The sequence below is a fragment of the Betta splendens genome, chromosome 15 (assembly GCF_900634795.4).
Source record: "Betta splendens chromosome 15, fBetSpl5.4, whole genome shotgun sequence".
NCBI lineage: Eukaryota > Metazoa > Chordata > Actinopteri > Anabantiformes > Osphronemidae > Betta > Betta splendens.
Window position 1 is genome coordinate 1,341,545 of NC_040895.2, and position 11,590 is coordinate 1,353,134.

Consider the following 11,590-nt stretch of genomic DNA (forward strand, 5'->3'; position numbering starts at 1 on the left):
CCCACAATGCGTCTAGTTTTCTCACATTTAACTAAATGACACTACATGTTGTCTCACATTTATTTAATTGTGCTAAAGTCTAAATGTAAATCTTAAATATAAATGTGAATGTTAAATGTTAAATGTAAATGTTAAATGTAAATGTTAAATGTAAATGTTAAATGTAAATGTTAAATGTTAAATGTAAATGTTAAATGATCGAACTGAATATTTAAGTAGACTCCACCCCCTATCATTCTAGACCAGTGACGCGGACTCAAACACCTTAAACAGTACGCATAGCTCCGCCCACATCTGACTCTGGATCGGTGCAGGAAAATACTGGAACACACAAAAATCTAAGGCAGGAAACCGACGGGACTCTGAAAGATGGGTCCGGGGAGTTCTAAGTCTCCACCACCAGACTGCAGCATTATAAAAGTAAAAAGTAAATATGGTTATTAGTGCGTTTCATGTTTCCATGAGTGGGAAACTGGTTATGGGTCCAAAGGAGAATCGCTTAGTGTAAATTAGTGTAAATTAGATACAAAAGACGAGATTTGAAAAAGCAAAACTATCAAAACTAAAGCCCTAAAAGAAACAAAAGAGAGATGAGAGTAACAGGAAAAAAGGAGATAACAACTCTGGGGAAGAATTGTTTGCACTCTGCCACACACACACACACACACACACACACACACACACACACACACACACACACACACACACACACACACACACACACACACACACACACACACACACACACACACACACACACACACACATATCATGTCAAGAGCAAATGCCCCCATTGTTTCTGTTCTCTATCTTAATGCAGAACTGAGCGCGATGAGGGTAAATCCAGATCTGGACTCTGAAGAAAAACTGTTTCACTGTATTGTGCAACATCTGACAGCAAGACACCTTAACATTCATTTTTGCTTTTTAAACGTTTGCCTAGTTAAATTCTTAGAGAGAGATCTCATGTGTAGTTTAGGTATTTGATTGATTTCCACTCCAGGCGGAGTGCAGGTCACATCTACAGACATTCTAAATAATCCCTCTTTTGTTGGTGATAACTTCAGCTCAGCTGTGCTCTTATCATTGGCTGCTGAGGGGGGGCTGTAACTGAGGCCCTCACACAGGCTGCATCACAGCTTGTTTCCATGTGATACGACCTCCAGAGACGCATCTGACACCACTAAGCTACTGAAACACTGGATGCTACAGGCCACAAAGAGAGCCTGTCTAAATTACAGTTTGTTCAGACAAAGTTTATTTTCTGGGTCATTGTAATTACAGCTGATGGCAAATCCATCTCACCCAACAGAGTTGAAGCAATTTGAAACCTGCCTAAACCGTGCACGTATAAACAGCTTATGTCTTTTCTAGGTCTTTGTTCTTATTGTAGGACCTTCAGTCCTAACTTTACTGTCTTTGAGGCCCCACTCAGGGTTCTGATGCAGACGTCTTCATCGTCCACTTCTTGTCTCACGTGGACGTCTGAGGCTGAACAACGTTCACTAACCTCATGCTTGCTCTTCAGTCGGCTCCTACTTTGGGTCTTCCTGATCTGACCCTACGCGACCTTTCACTCAAACAGTGGATGAGAAATCAGGTTGTACGACTTCTGGTTTTTTGTCCTTTGATTCTTTTGGAATAGATCCCATCTTTCCACAGCCCGATGGCTTAGACACAACGCCACCTTGCTCAACATGCTGAACGTTACTATCAAGATGTTATCTTGAAGTCTAGTGCTTTGCTAAGACACTACTCTGCTCAGGCTGCAGAGTTGATCGCGTTGACTGAAGCTAGTAAACTAGCAGAAGGAAAGTCTGTTACCATCTACACAGACTCCACAGACGCTCTGTGGAAGCATAGGAAGCTTTTGAAGTCTGATTGCAAACCTATCTCACATCATGATAAGGTTCTGCTTTGCTGGACGCTGTCCTGCTGCCTACAGCTAATGCTGTTTGTAACTGTCTGACTCACACCCTCAGTGACAACTTTGTTTCTGCCGACATGCAGCTGCAGAGGCTGCTGCAAAGGTCACTGCCCAACAACCCCTCCCTTTCCTGATCCTCATTTCCTCTATCCTGGGCGATCATTAAGGAGTTCAGGAGGAAACACTGGACCGCCAAACGGTGGCGAGGCCCCTTCCAGGTCCTTCTGACGACCCACACGGCTGTGAAGGTCACAGAGAGAGCGACTTGGATCCACTCCATCCAGGAAGGTCCTGGATCCAACAGATGACCCTCCATCTACATCCTACAGAGAAAACCACCACTAACGAAAAGAACTGAGAAGGACGACCCTCGCTGTGCTCACACACGCACTGAGGCGAGGCTGCGTTGACCGTTCAGCTAAAGGTGTGAGCCAAGTGCCGCCTGAAGCTGCGCCGGTGAATCACACCATCAGACCATACATCTACACACACGTCCCTGAGAAAACACACACACGAGCAGCCTTGAGTTGCCGACACTGGACGACGTGTAGACTCTTCACATCACGGGAGTGACAGTGACTCAGACGACATTGGGAGGAAACCTGGCGGTGATAACGAATCCCAAGTGTCTCTGTGATCAGCTGATCACAACCTGAAGAACCCCAACGAACTGTCAATACATCAACACACAGGTTGGAAACAATCTAACGCTACTGTTCAACAGGAAGAAGCAGATTGTTACAGACATCGATTATAATCCTGTTTTTTTAAACTTCATTTTATGTTACTTTTATAATTGCCTTAATCATATGATGTTTTTATATAACTTTACACACTACTTTTGAATGAGAAAAATTTCACAACAACACTGAGTTCAAATATTCCGAAGTTGATATGGTGTTTAATTTGCTCACAATCACTTTATTCACTGCTACAATTAGCTTTTATCCTTCATCGTTAGATCATAGAAGTCATAAGACAACACAAGCACTGAATGCATCATCATTCTGGTTAAACCTCTGATTCTCCTATTCACTGTAGACCCTAATTAAAGATCCGAAAGCATGAAAACTATCTTAAGATAATATGAAAGAGAACCCCATCGGAAACTTAAGGCTAACATACATTAATTGTCTTTATTACATTACAATTGAATGGCCGTAGACATGTTGTTAGCAGAGAAAAGAGGCGTTTGTGTTATGTTTGGCGAGGCATGTTGTACTTACATCCTGAATAACACTGATTCTAATGGTATTGTGGCGAAGGTGCTCCACAGTCTTCAGAGTCTCAGCTAACTCTGGTATAGATTCTACCCCTTGGAATTGGCTAGACGAAATGTCTGGAAAATGGAAATCTGTTCTGACGTCCGATACACTATGTTATATATATATATATATATATATATATATATATATATATATATATATATATATATATATATATATATATATCTATATATATATATATATATATATATATATATCTATATATATATATATATATATATATATAATCTGATACAAACATGATTATGGTCTTATTTTCTTCACATGCTCATACAGAGGTTATTCTTGTATAACTACCCACCAAAACAGCTCCCAACCTTTTGTCCCTAAGTTACTTGCATTTTATGTGAATGTGTATTTTTGAATCTTGACTTAATACACTTAATGTTTCATTTGTAAGGGCCGTTATTATTACAAAATGCATTGTTGGACAATTTTTATTATTTTAGTATTTGATTAATGTGGAATCAAAACGGGGGAATGTAGTGGAAAAAGTTTGCCTTTGTGCTATTTCTTATCCAACACACTCGTCATGTGCTGGTTAGGTGCAATACTGAACATTCTTACACAAACAAATAATCTCTTGTGCCCTGACGTACATGAAGTCTAAACCTCTAATGTTCCATTTGACTGACTAATAATTTCTGATATATGTTTGTCTTTTACACCCGGACTCTGGCTCCATCCTATCTGACTCCCCACCAGACCCAAGGCTGTTAAAGCGAATGCATCTTGTCTTGGAAGCTCGGTGTTCCTTCCTTTGGATAACAAGACATGACGATGCAGAAGTGAGAAAGCAAACATTCTCACTCACAGCGAGATAAGGTGGCGCAAACAATTCCATTGCTGCAGAGAGACATTCTACCAGAGCCAGAGAAAGGGGTTAAAAGGCAGAAGCAACTTGAGGATCGTGGGCTCTTTGCATCACACCTTCGTGGTGTGTGCACTGATCTCCCCAGCTGGTTTTTGGTTTGTTGATGTGCACGATCAACATCCATGCTTTTGATTTGCTTTCCCCATTATTTTTATTTTCTTTATTATTTCAATAAATCGCACAAAAGGACAACTCTCTCATCTGCTTCTTTATGGAAAATTTCCACCACAGTGTGCAGTACGTCCGAGGTGTACGTATTAAAATATGTCAATAGATAATAGATTATCATAGAAAGGACAAACCTGCCACTCAAAAATGTCCTGATGCAAAAAACCAAGAGCTACGCACAGAATGCTTTCTGTGGTAAGTGCAGACCCACGTTTAAGTTTGAAATGATAGGTTTCAAATGGTTCGTTAAATACAATAATGATTCTTCTATTATTCTTTAGAAAAACGATAATGCTCATTCAAACAATCATCCGGTTAAGAAAAAAACAGCGATACGTGGCTTTATCGTCCTCAAACGGCCACGTCCTGCTCAGTAACCTCCGAAACAAACTTCTCTGAACAGAACCTGCTCCGGAGCAGGCCACCAACAATGATACTCCAGCTGAGAAGTCTCCCTTTTTGTTGCATGTTTAACAAATTATTTCCCTATGTTTAAACGAAGGCTGGGAGTGGCGATGCAAAAAATGGACACTTAATTGATTTCATGGTTTTCCTGTGTATTACCTTGGGTAAGACGTCTTTAATGTTATTATGCAAGAGAAGAACATAACTCTGCACATTTCACCATCTAGCATAAAAATGAAACATAGCGTGATGTGAGCACTAAGTTCATGTTTGTAATAATATTTGGCCTGAACTTATTTGTTTTCCTTCCAGCTATGTTTTTTTCTATGGATTTGATCCTTGACATTGTGCGTTGACTGTTGAAAACTGAAAGATACTAAAAGCCACAGAGTCACAGCTTAAATATGACAACCCTCATCTTTAATAAATACTTCTCTCATATGTGACCCCTAGGGGGCTCTACAGGACAACGGATGACACGGTCAGAGTGACCCTCATCTAACTACAGAGGTCAGTGTTCCTTACAGGGTGTGAGCCACTTCTGTAACAACAGAACAGGACAGGAACCCACCAGAAACCAGGCGTATGTTCAAGAAATAAACTCTTAATTTATCAAACATAAAATCACATTCTGACAATGCAAAACACAAAACTACAAAACTGCTGATGACAGGAGACTGAACACTAAAGATCCAATTAACTTAAAATCACTGGAACCCCAGGAAAAAAATATTTAAAGGTTGAAAGAAGCAATAACCCACTGACACAAAATCCCTCATTGTGAAATACCAAATTATACTTTATATCATAGGCTAACAAGATGAGAGGGGAGGACCCAAATGCACGACCAAAGACAAAATTGGACTTAATGATAATTAAACTTTACAAGACAAATAAACAAAAGTGAACACAGAATGAAAATAAACTTAAGAGAGAAATTACAGAAAAAAAAACAATAAACACACAGAATGACATTAAAACAAGACAAAAGACAGACAGCACCTCAACAGACTGCATAGCATTAGTACAGTAATATCCATAATAATAAACTGTCAAAGTGATGTGTGGGAGGAGAGCTATGGAACAGGTGTGTAATGAGAGTGATTGCAGGGACACAGAACAGAACAGGAAATGATACAGCACAAACACCAGACAGAACAGAGACAACAGCACCTCCAATGGCTGCAGGAAGGAGATGCTCCATCTAGGGCCAAACAGGACTGGTCCTCCTGACACCTTCATACTCCAAAGGAAGGATGGAGGCATCGCCATGACCAATGTGCAGCCAAAGCAGCTTTTTAACTGATTCCAACTGTTTAGTGCCTTGTCCTTGGACACTCTTGCTTCTTTTCTTCAGCGACTTGTCTGATGTTCAGGACCTTTGATATGTTTAGTGCCACAGAGTGGACCGATAATAAGGGGACCCTGGATGCCTTGGGTTCTAAACCATACTAAAGCATACAAACTCATTGATTGTGCCAGCGTTTGGTGTAATCGTATGAAGCCTCTCCTAACCCGGTGTTCTCCTCTCCTCAGGCTTGGCCCTTTGAACCTTTCAGCCCCGCTTGAGTGAACAAAAGCAAACAAATCGCATTGTTCTCTCAGGAATTTTGGCTTGTTCGCTGCCTTTCATGACCTCTTCTTTAGGCACCTCTCTGCCTCTCCTTATTCAGGGTCCCCAGGAAAGTCAATGGTTCTTTACATCCCAGTTTGACAAGTCAGGAGGATACACACTAATCCCCTTAATCTGGCCTTTCTCCCGCACGCAGCCACGGGGAGAGGTATACCACAGAGAGTAATCCTGTCGGAGAAACAATAGGATTAAAGGCCCAACCCTGTGAGTGACAATCAGATATCCACTGACTGATCTGCAAAGCAGGAGCTCCAGCCACTGACTCTTCAATGTGACTGTATTTTTGTTTGGCGGGCACGAGAGGGATGGGGCTAAGGTAGAGGCAGAACGGGTGGGCTGTGACGGGCTGAAGATATTTCTTTGAGTGGCTGCTGGAGGTCTGACAGGTTTTCGGTCCCTTGATCAACGGGGACTCAAGGATGACTGACAGGTGAGGGCTCAGAATTGGGAGTGAGGTGAGGAGTGGAGTGGATAAAGCTGAATTCTTTTCACATTTCTGCAATAATGGAAGGGAATACGCAAAGGAATACACACAGCCATACGTAACCAGGAATGTTAAAACTGTGGCTGAAAAACACAACATAAAGTGCACTATGAATTAACACAATATTGCACATTATAAATACTGCTCTAATTCTCTATTTCCTCCGGGTTGAGCAATAACTGTCCAGTTACTATTTCAATTTCACCTTTGAAAATATTAACTTTAAAGTTTTTATGTGTGCATTTTCATCATCATCATCATCATCATCATCATCATCATCATCGTTCTCTTTGGACCTGGGCTGGTTATAAGCGGTGAAACATAAATCCCATGTTTATCCCACAGCATCAACGTGTCTATGATGTCATACAAGGCAGCAGTCATGGCTGGGTTCTCAATGTTTGTAGAGTTTTGTGACTTTGGTGAAGATTGCATTTTATTTACACTGGAAAATTCATTGTATTTGTTATTTCCTGTTATTAAGTCCAGTTCTCATTGAATATATCTGTCACTTTTCTGATTTTGTGGTTCATGTGAAGTGTGATCACTGTAAGTGCTTTAATAAATTAGCGTTTCCTGTTTCAAAATATTAGTGTCATGTATTATAATATCTAATTCAAAAGATACCACAGTGCGAATAACTAAAATAGCTAGAACTCAAAACAGATGACAAGGTTTAAATGATATAAGCAGCAACATGAGGGTTTTCACCTGTGGTAAACAGCAGATGGCCTCAGTGGTACAAGTATTTCTCCAGGAAAGAGCAGCCTCTGCAGGCAAAGCAAATGTCAGCCTTCCCGTCATCAAACGGGCTCGAAGCTCAGAAAACAAGCCTCACATACAGGAAGGACAAGTTTAGTCCTTTCAGCTGCACTGAGGTAGAGGAGCAGCCAGTCGCCCACAATGTTGGGGGCATGTTTATGTAAGTGTGGTGTTTCAGTGAGCATGAACTAAACTGATAATTGGCACCTGCTTCTTCATGCTGTGATCAGGAACAGGCACAGGAGCAGGGATGAGAGGGCTTGAACTTGGATGAACAACAAGCAGAGACAAGGGGGCGCCTCGCTCACTACACCAACTGATTCCGACATGTACGAGCCTCCATCTTCCTCCTCCTGATGCTGCAGCATACTCCCCTAAGTGACCTTTGGTTTCCTCTATATTTGGTTTTGTCTGCCATCTACATTCATGTTCACGTTTTAGCAGCTTGGGTACATTCCCGAATCTGAATACGGAAGCAGCTCAGTTGGTTCAGTCCTGCAGCATCTATGATCCATGAAGCTCCAGGACAGATGGTAGATTACTTTTTACTACTCTCTATCAGCTCAAATTAGAAACCAAGTCTGTGACAAATGTGTTTAAATGCAGCATGATGCAACACTGTGAACAAGACCATATATACTGAAGTGAATATGTAGAATCTTAGAAAAGCAGTTAAAAATAAATATTGAACCAAATGCATAAGAAACTAAAACTACAGCATGTTGATTTAGCTGCAGTTTATTCAGAACACAAGAGAAATTAAGAGATACATGAGTCCATTTATTAATTTAAATATCAACTGCAGTAATCAGCACTGGACTAAAAGCTTCTTCTTCTGTTATTAGAGCTGCAACATTGCGTCTGCACATAAAGTCCCAGGTTTCATTCTCCATTTCTTTAATCTAGTGTCAGTGTAGAAGCGACGTGCCCATCGTGTTGTTACAGTATGTGTGATGTCAAGACGACCCCCATCCAGCAGTTCTATAATTAATGAACATGTCCTGGAGTCCCCTGTGGCCACATCTCCTGCATGGGTGATCATTGTGTGTCTGCACCCTGAACTATCCTCTAATGCATCTCAGGCCTCTTAGTTAATGGATCGATAAAAGAATCTTATAGAGAAAGGATATATATATATATAATATACACTCTATTCTCACCCTCCGCGGGTGGTCTCATCCACTTTCCAAGCTCGGGTCCTCTACCAGAGGCCAGGGAGCTTGAGGGTTCTGCGCAGTATCCTTGCTGTTCCTAGGATTGCACTTTTCTGGACTGAGATTTCGGATGTTTTTCCAGGGATCTGTCGTAGCCACTCCTCCAGTTTGGGGGTCACAGCCCCTAGTGCTCCGATCACCACAGGCACTGGCCTTCACCTTCCAAGCCTTCTCCAGTTCTTCTCTGAGCCCTTGGTATTTCTCTAGTTTCTCATGTTCCTTTTTCCTGATGTTGCCATCGCTTGGTATTGCCACATCCACCACTACGGCTTTCCTCTGCTCTTTATCCACCACCACAATGTCTGGTTGGTTCGCCATTACCATTCTGTCAGTCTGGATCTGGAAGTCCCACAGGATCTTGGCTCGCTCGTTCTCTACCACCTTGGGAGGTGTTTCCCACTTTGACCTTGGGGTTTCCAGTCCATACTCCGCGCAGATGTTCCTGTATACTATGCCAGCCACTTGGTTATGGCGTTCCATGTATGCTTTGCCTGCCAGCATCTTACACCCTGCAGTTATGTGCTGGACCGTCTCTGGGGCCTCTTTGCACAGTCTACACCTTGGGTCTTGTCTGGTGTGGTAGATCTGGGCCTCTATGGCTCTGGTGCTCAGGGCCTGCTCCTGTGCGGCCAGGATGAGTGCCTCTGTGCTGTCCTTCAGCCCAGCCCTTTCAAGCCATTGGTAGGATTTGTTGAGATCAGCCACTTCAGTTATGTTCCGGTGGTACATCCCGTGCAAGGGCTTGTCCTCCCATGATGGTCCCTCTTCCAGCATCTCATCCTCTGTTCTCCACTGCCTGAGACATTCACTCAGCACGTCATCTGTCGGGGCCTTATCCTTGATGTACTTATGAATCTTGGATGTTTCGTCCTGGATAGTGGCTCTCACGCTCACTAGTCCTCGGCCTCCTTCCTTGCGGCTAGCGTACAGTCTCAGGATGCTGGATTTGGGGTGGAACCCTCCATACATGGTGAGGAGCTTTCGTGTCTTAACATCTGTGGTCTGTATCTCTTCCTTTGGCCACCTTATTATTCCCGCAGGGTATCTGATCACTGGCAGGGCGTAGCTGTTTATTGCCTGGGATTTGTTCTTGCCATTGAGCTGGCTTCTTAGGACTTGCCTTACTCGTTGGAGGTATTTGGCTGTTGCCGCATTCCTTGTTGCCTGTTCAAGGTTGCCGTTTGCCTGTGGTATTCCAAGGTACTTGTAATTGTCCTCAATGTCTGCTATTGTTCCTATAATAAACAAGACTGGCTATGGATATCGACTCCGAAACGGGGCCACCATAAGTCACCTCCTCTACATGGATGACATCAAGCTGTACGCCAAGAGTGAGCGCGACATCGACTCGCTGATCCACACCACCAGGATCTACAGCTCGGACATCGGGATGTCATTCGGGCTCGAGAAATGTGGGAGGATGGTGACAAAGAGAGGCAAGGTAATCCACACAGAAGGGGTCTCACTCCCAGAAGGAACAATAGCAGACATTGAGGACAATTACAAGTACCTTGGAATACCACAGGCAAACGGCAACCTTGAACAGGCAACAAGGAATGCGGCAACAGCCAAATACCTCGAACGAGTAAGGCAAGTCCTAAGTAGCCAGCTCAATGGCAAGAACAAATCCTGGGCAATAAACAGCTACGCTCTGCCAGTGATCAGATACCCTGCGGGAATAATAAGGTGGCCAAAGGAAGAGATACAGACCACAGATGTTAAGACACGAAAGCTCCTCACCATGCATGGAGGGTTCCACCCCAAATCCAGCACCCTGAGACTGTACGCTAGCCGCAAGGAAGGAGGCCGAGGACTAGTGAGCGTGAGAGCCACTATCCAGGATGAAACATCCAAGATCCATAAGTACATCAAGGATAAGGCCCCGACAGATGACGTGCTGAGTGAATGTCTCAGGCAGTGGAGAACAGAGGATGAGATGCTGGAAGAGGGACCATCATGGGAGGACAAGCCCTTGCACGGGATGTACCACCGGAACATAACTGAAGTGGCTGATCTCAACAAATCCTACCAATGGCTTGAAAGGGCTGGGCTGAAGGACAGCACAGAGGCACTCATCCTGGCCGCACAGGAGCAGGCCCTGAGCACCAGAGCCATAGAGGCCCAGATCTACCACACCAGACAAGACCCAAGGTGTAGACTGTGCAAAGAGGCCCCAGAGACGGTCCAGCACATAACTGCAGGGTGTAAGATGCTGGCAGGCAAAGCATACATGGAACGCCATAACCAAGTGGCTGGCATAGTATACAGGAACATCTGCGTGGAGTATGGACTGGAAACCCCAAGGTCAAAGTGGGAAACACCTCCCAAGGTGGTAGAGAACGAGCGAGCCAAGATCCTGTGGGACTTCCAGATCCAGACTGACAGAATGGTAATGGCGAACCAACCAGACATTGTGGTGGTGGATAAAGAGCAGAGGAAAGCCGTAGTGGTGGATGTGGCAATACCAAGCGATGGCAACATCAGGAAAAAGGAACATGAGAAACTAGAGAAATACCAAGGGCTCAGAGAAGAACTGGAGAAGGCTTGGAAGGTGAAGGCCACAGTGGTGCCTGTGGTGATCGGAGCACTAGGGGCTGTGACCCCCAAACTGGAGGAGTGGCTACGACAGATCCCTGGAAAAACATCCGAAATCTCAGTCCAGAAAAGTGCAATCCTAGGAACAGCAAGGATACTGCGCAGAACCCTCAAGCTCCCTGGCCTCTGGTAGAGGACCCGAGCTTGGAAAGTGGATGAGACCACCCGCGGAGGGTGAGAATAGAGTGTATATATATATATATATATTTACGTGTGTGTGTGTGTGTGTGTGTGTGTGTGTG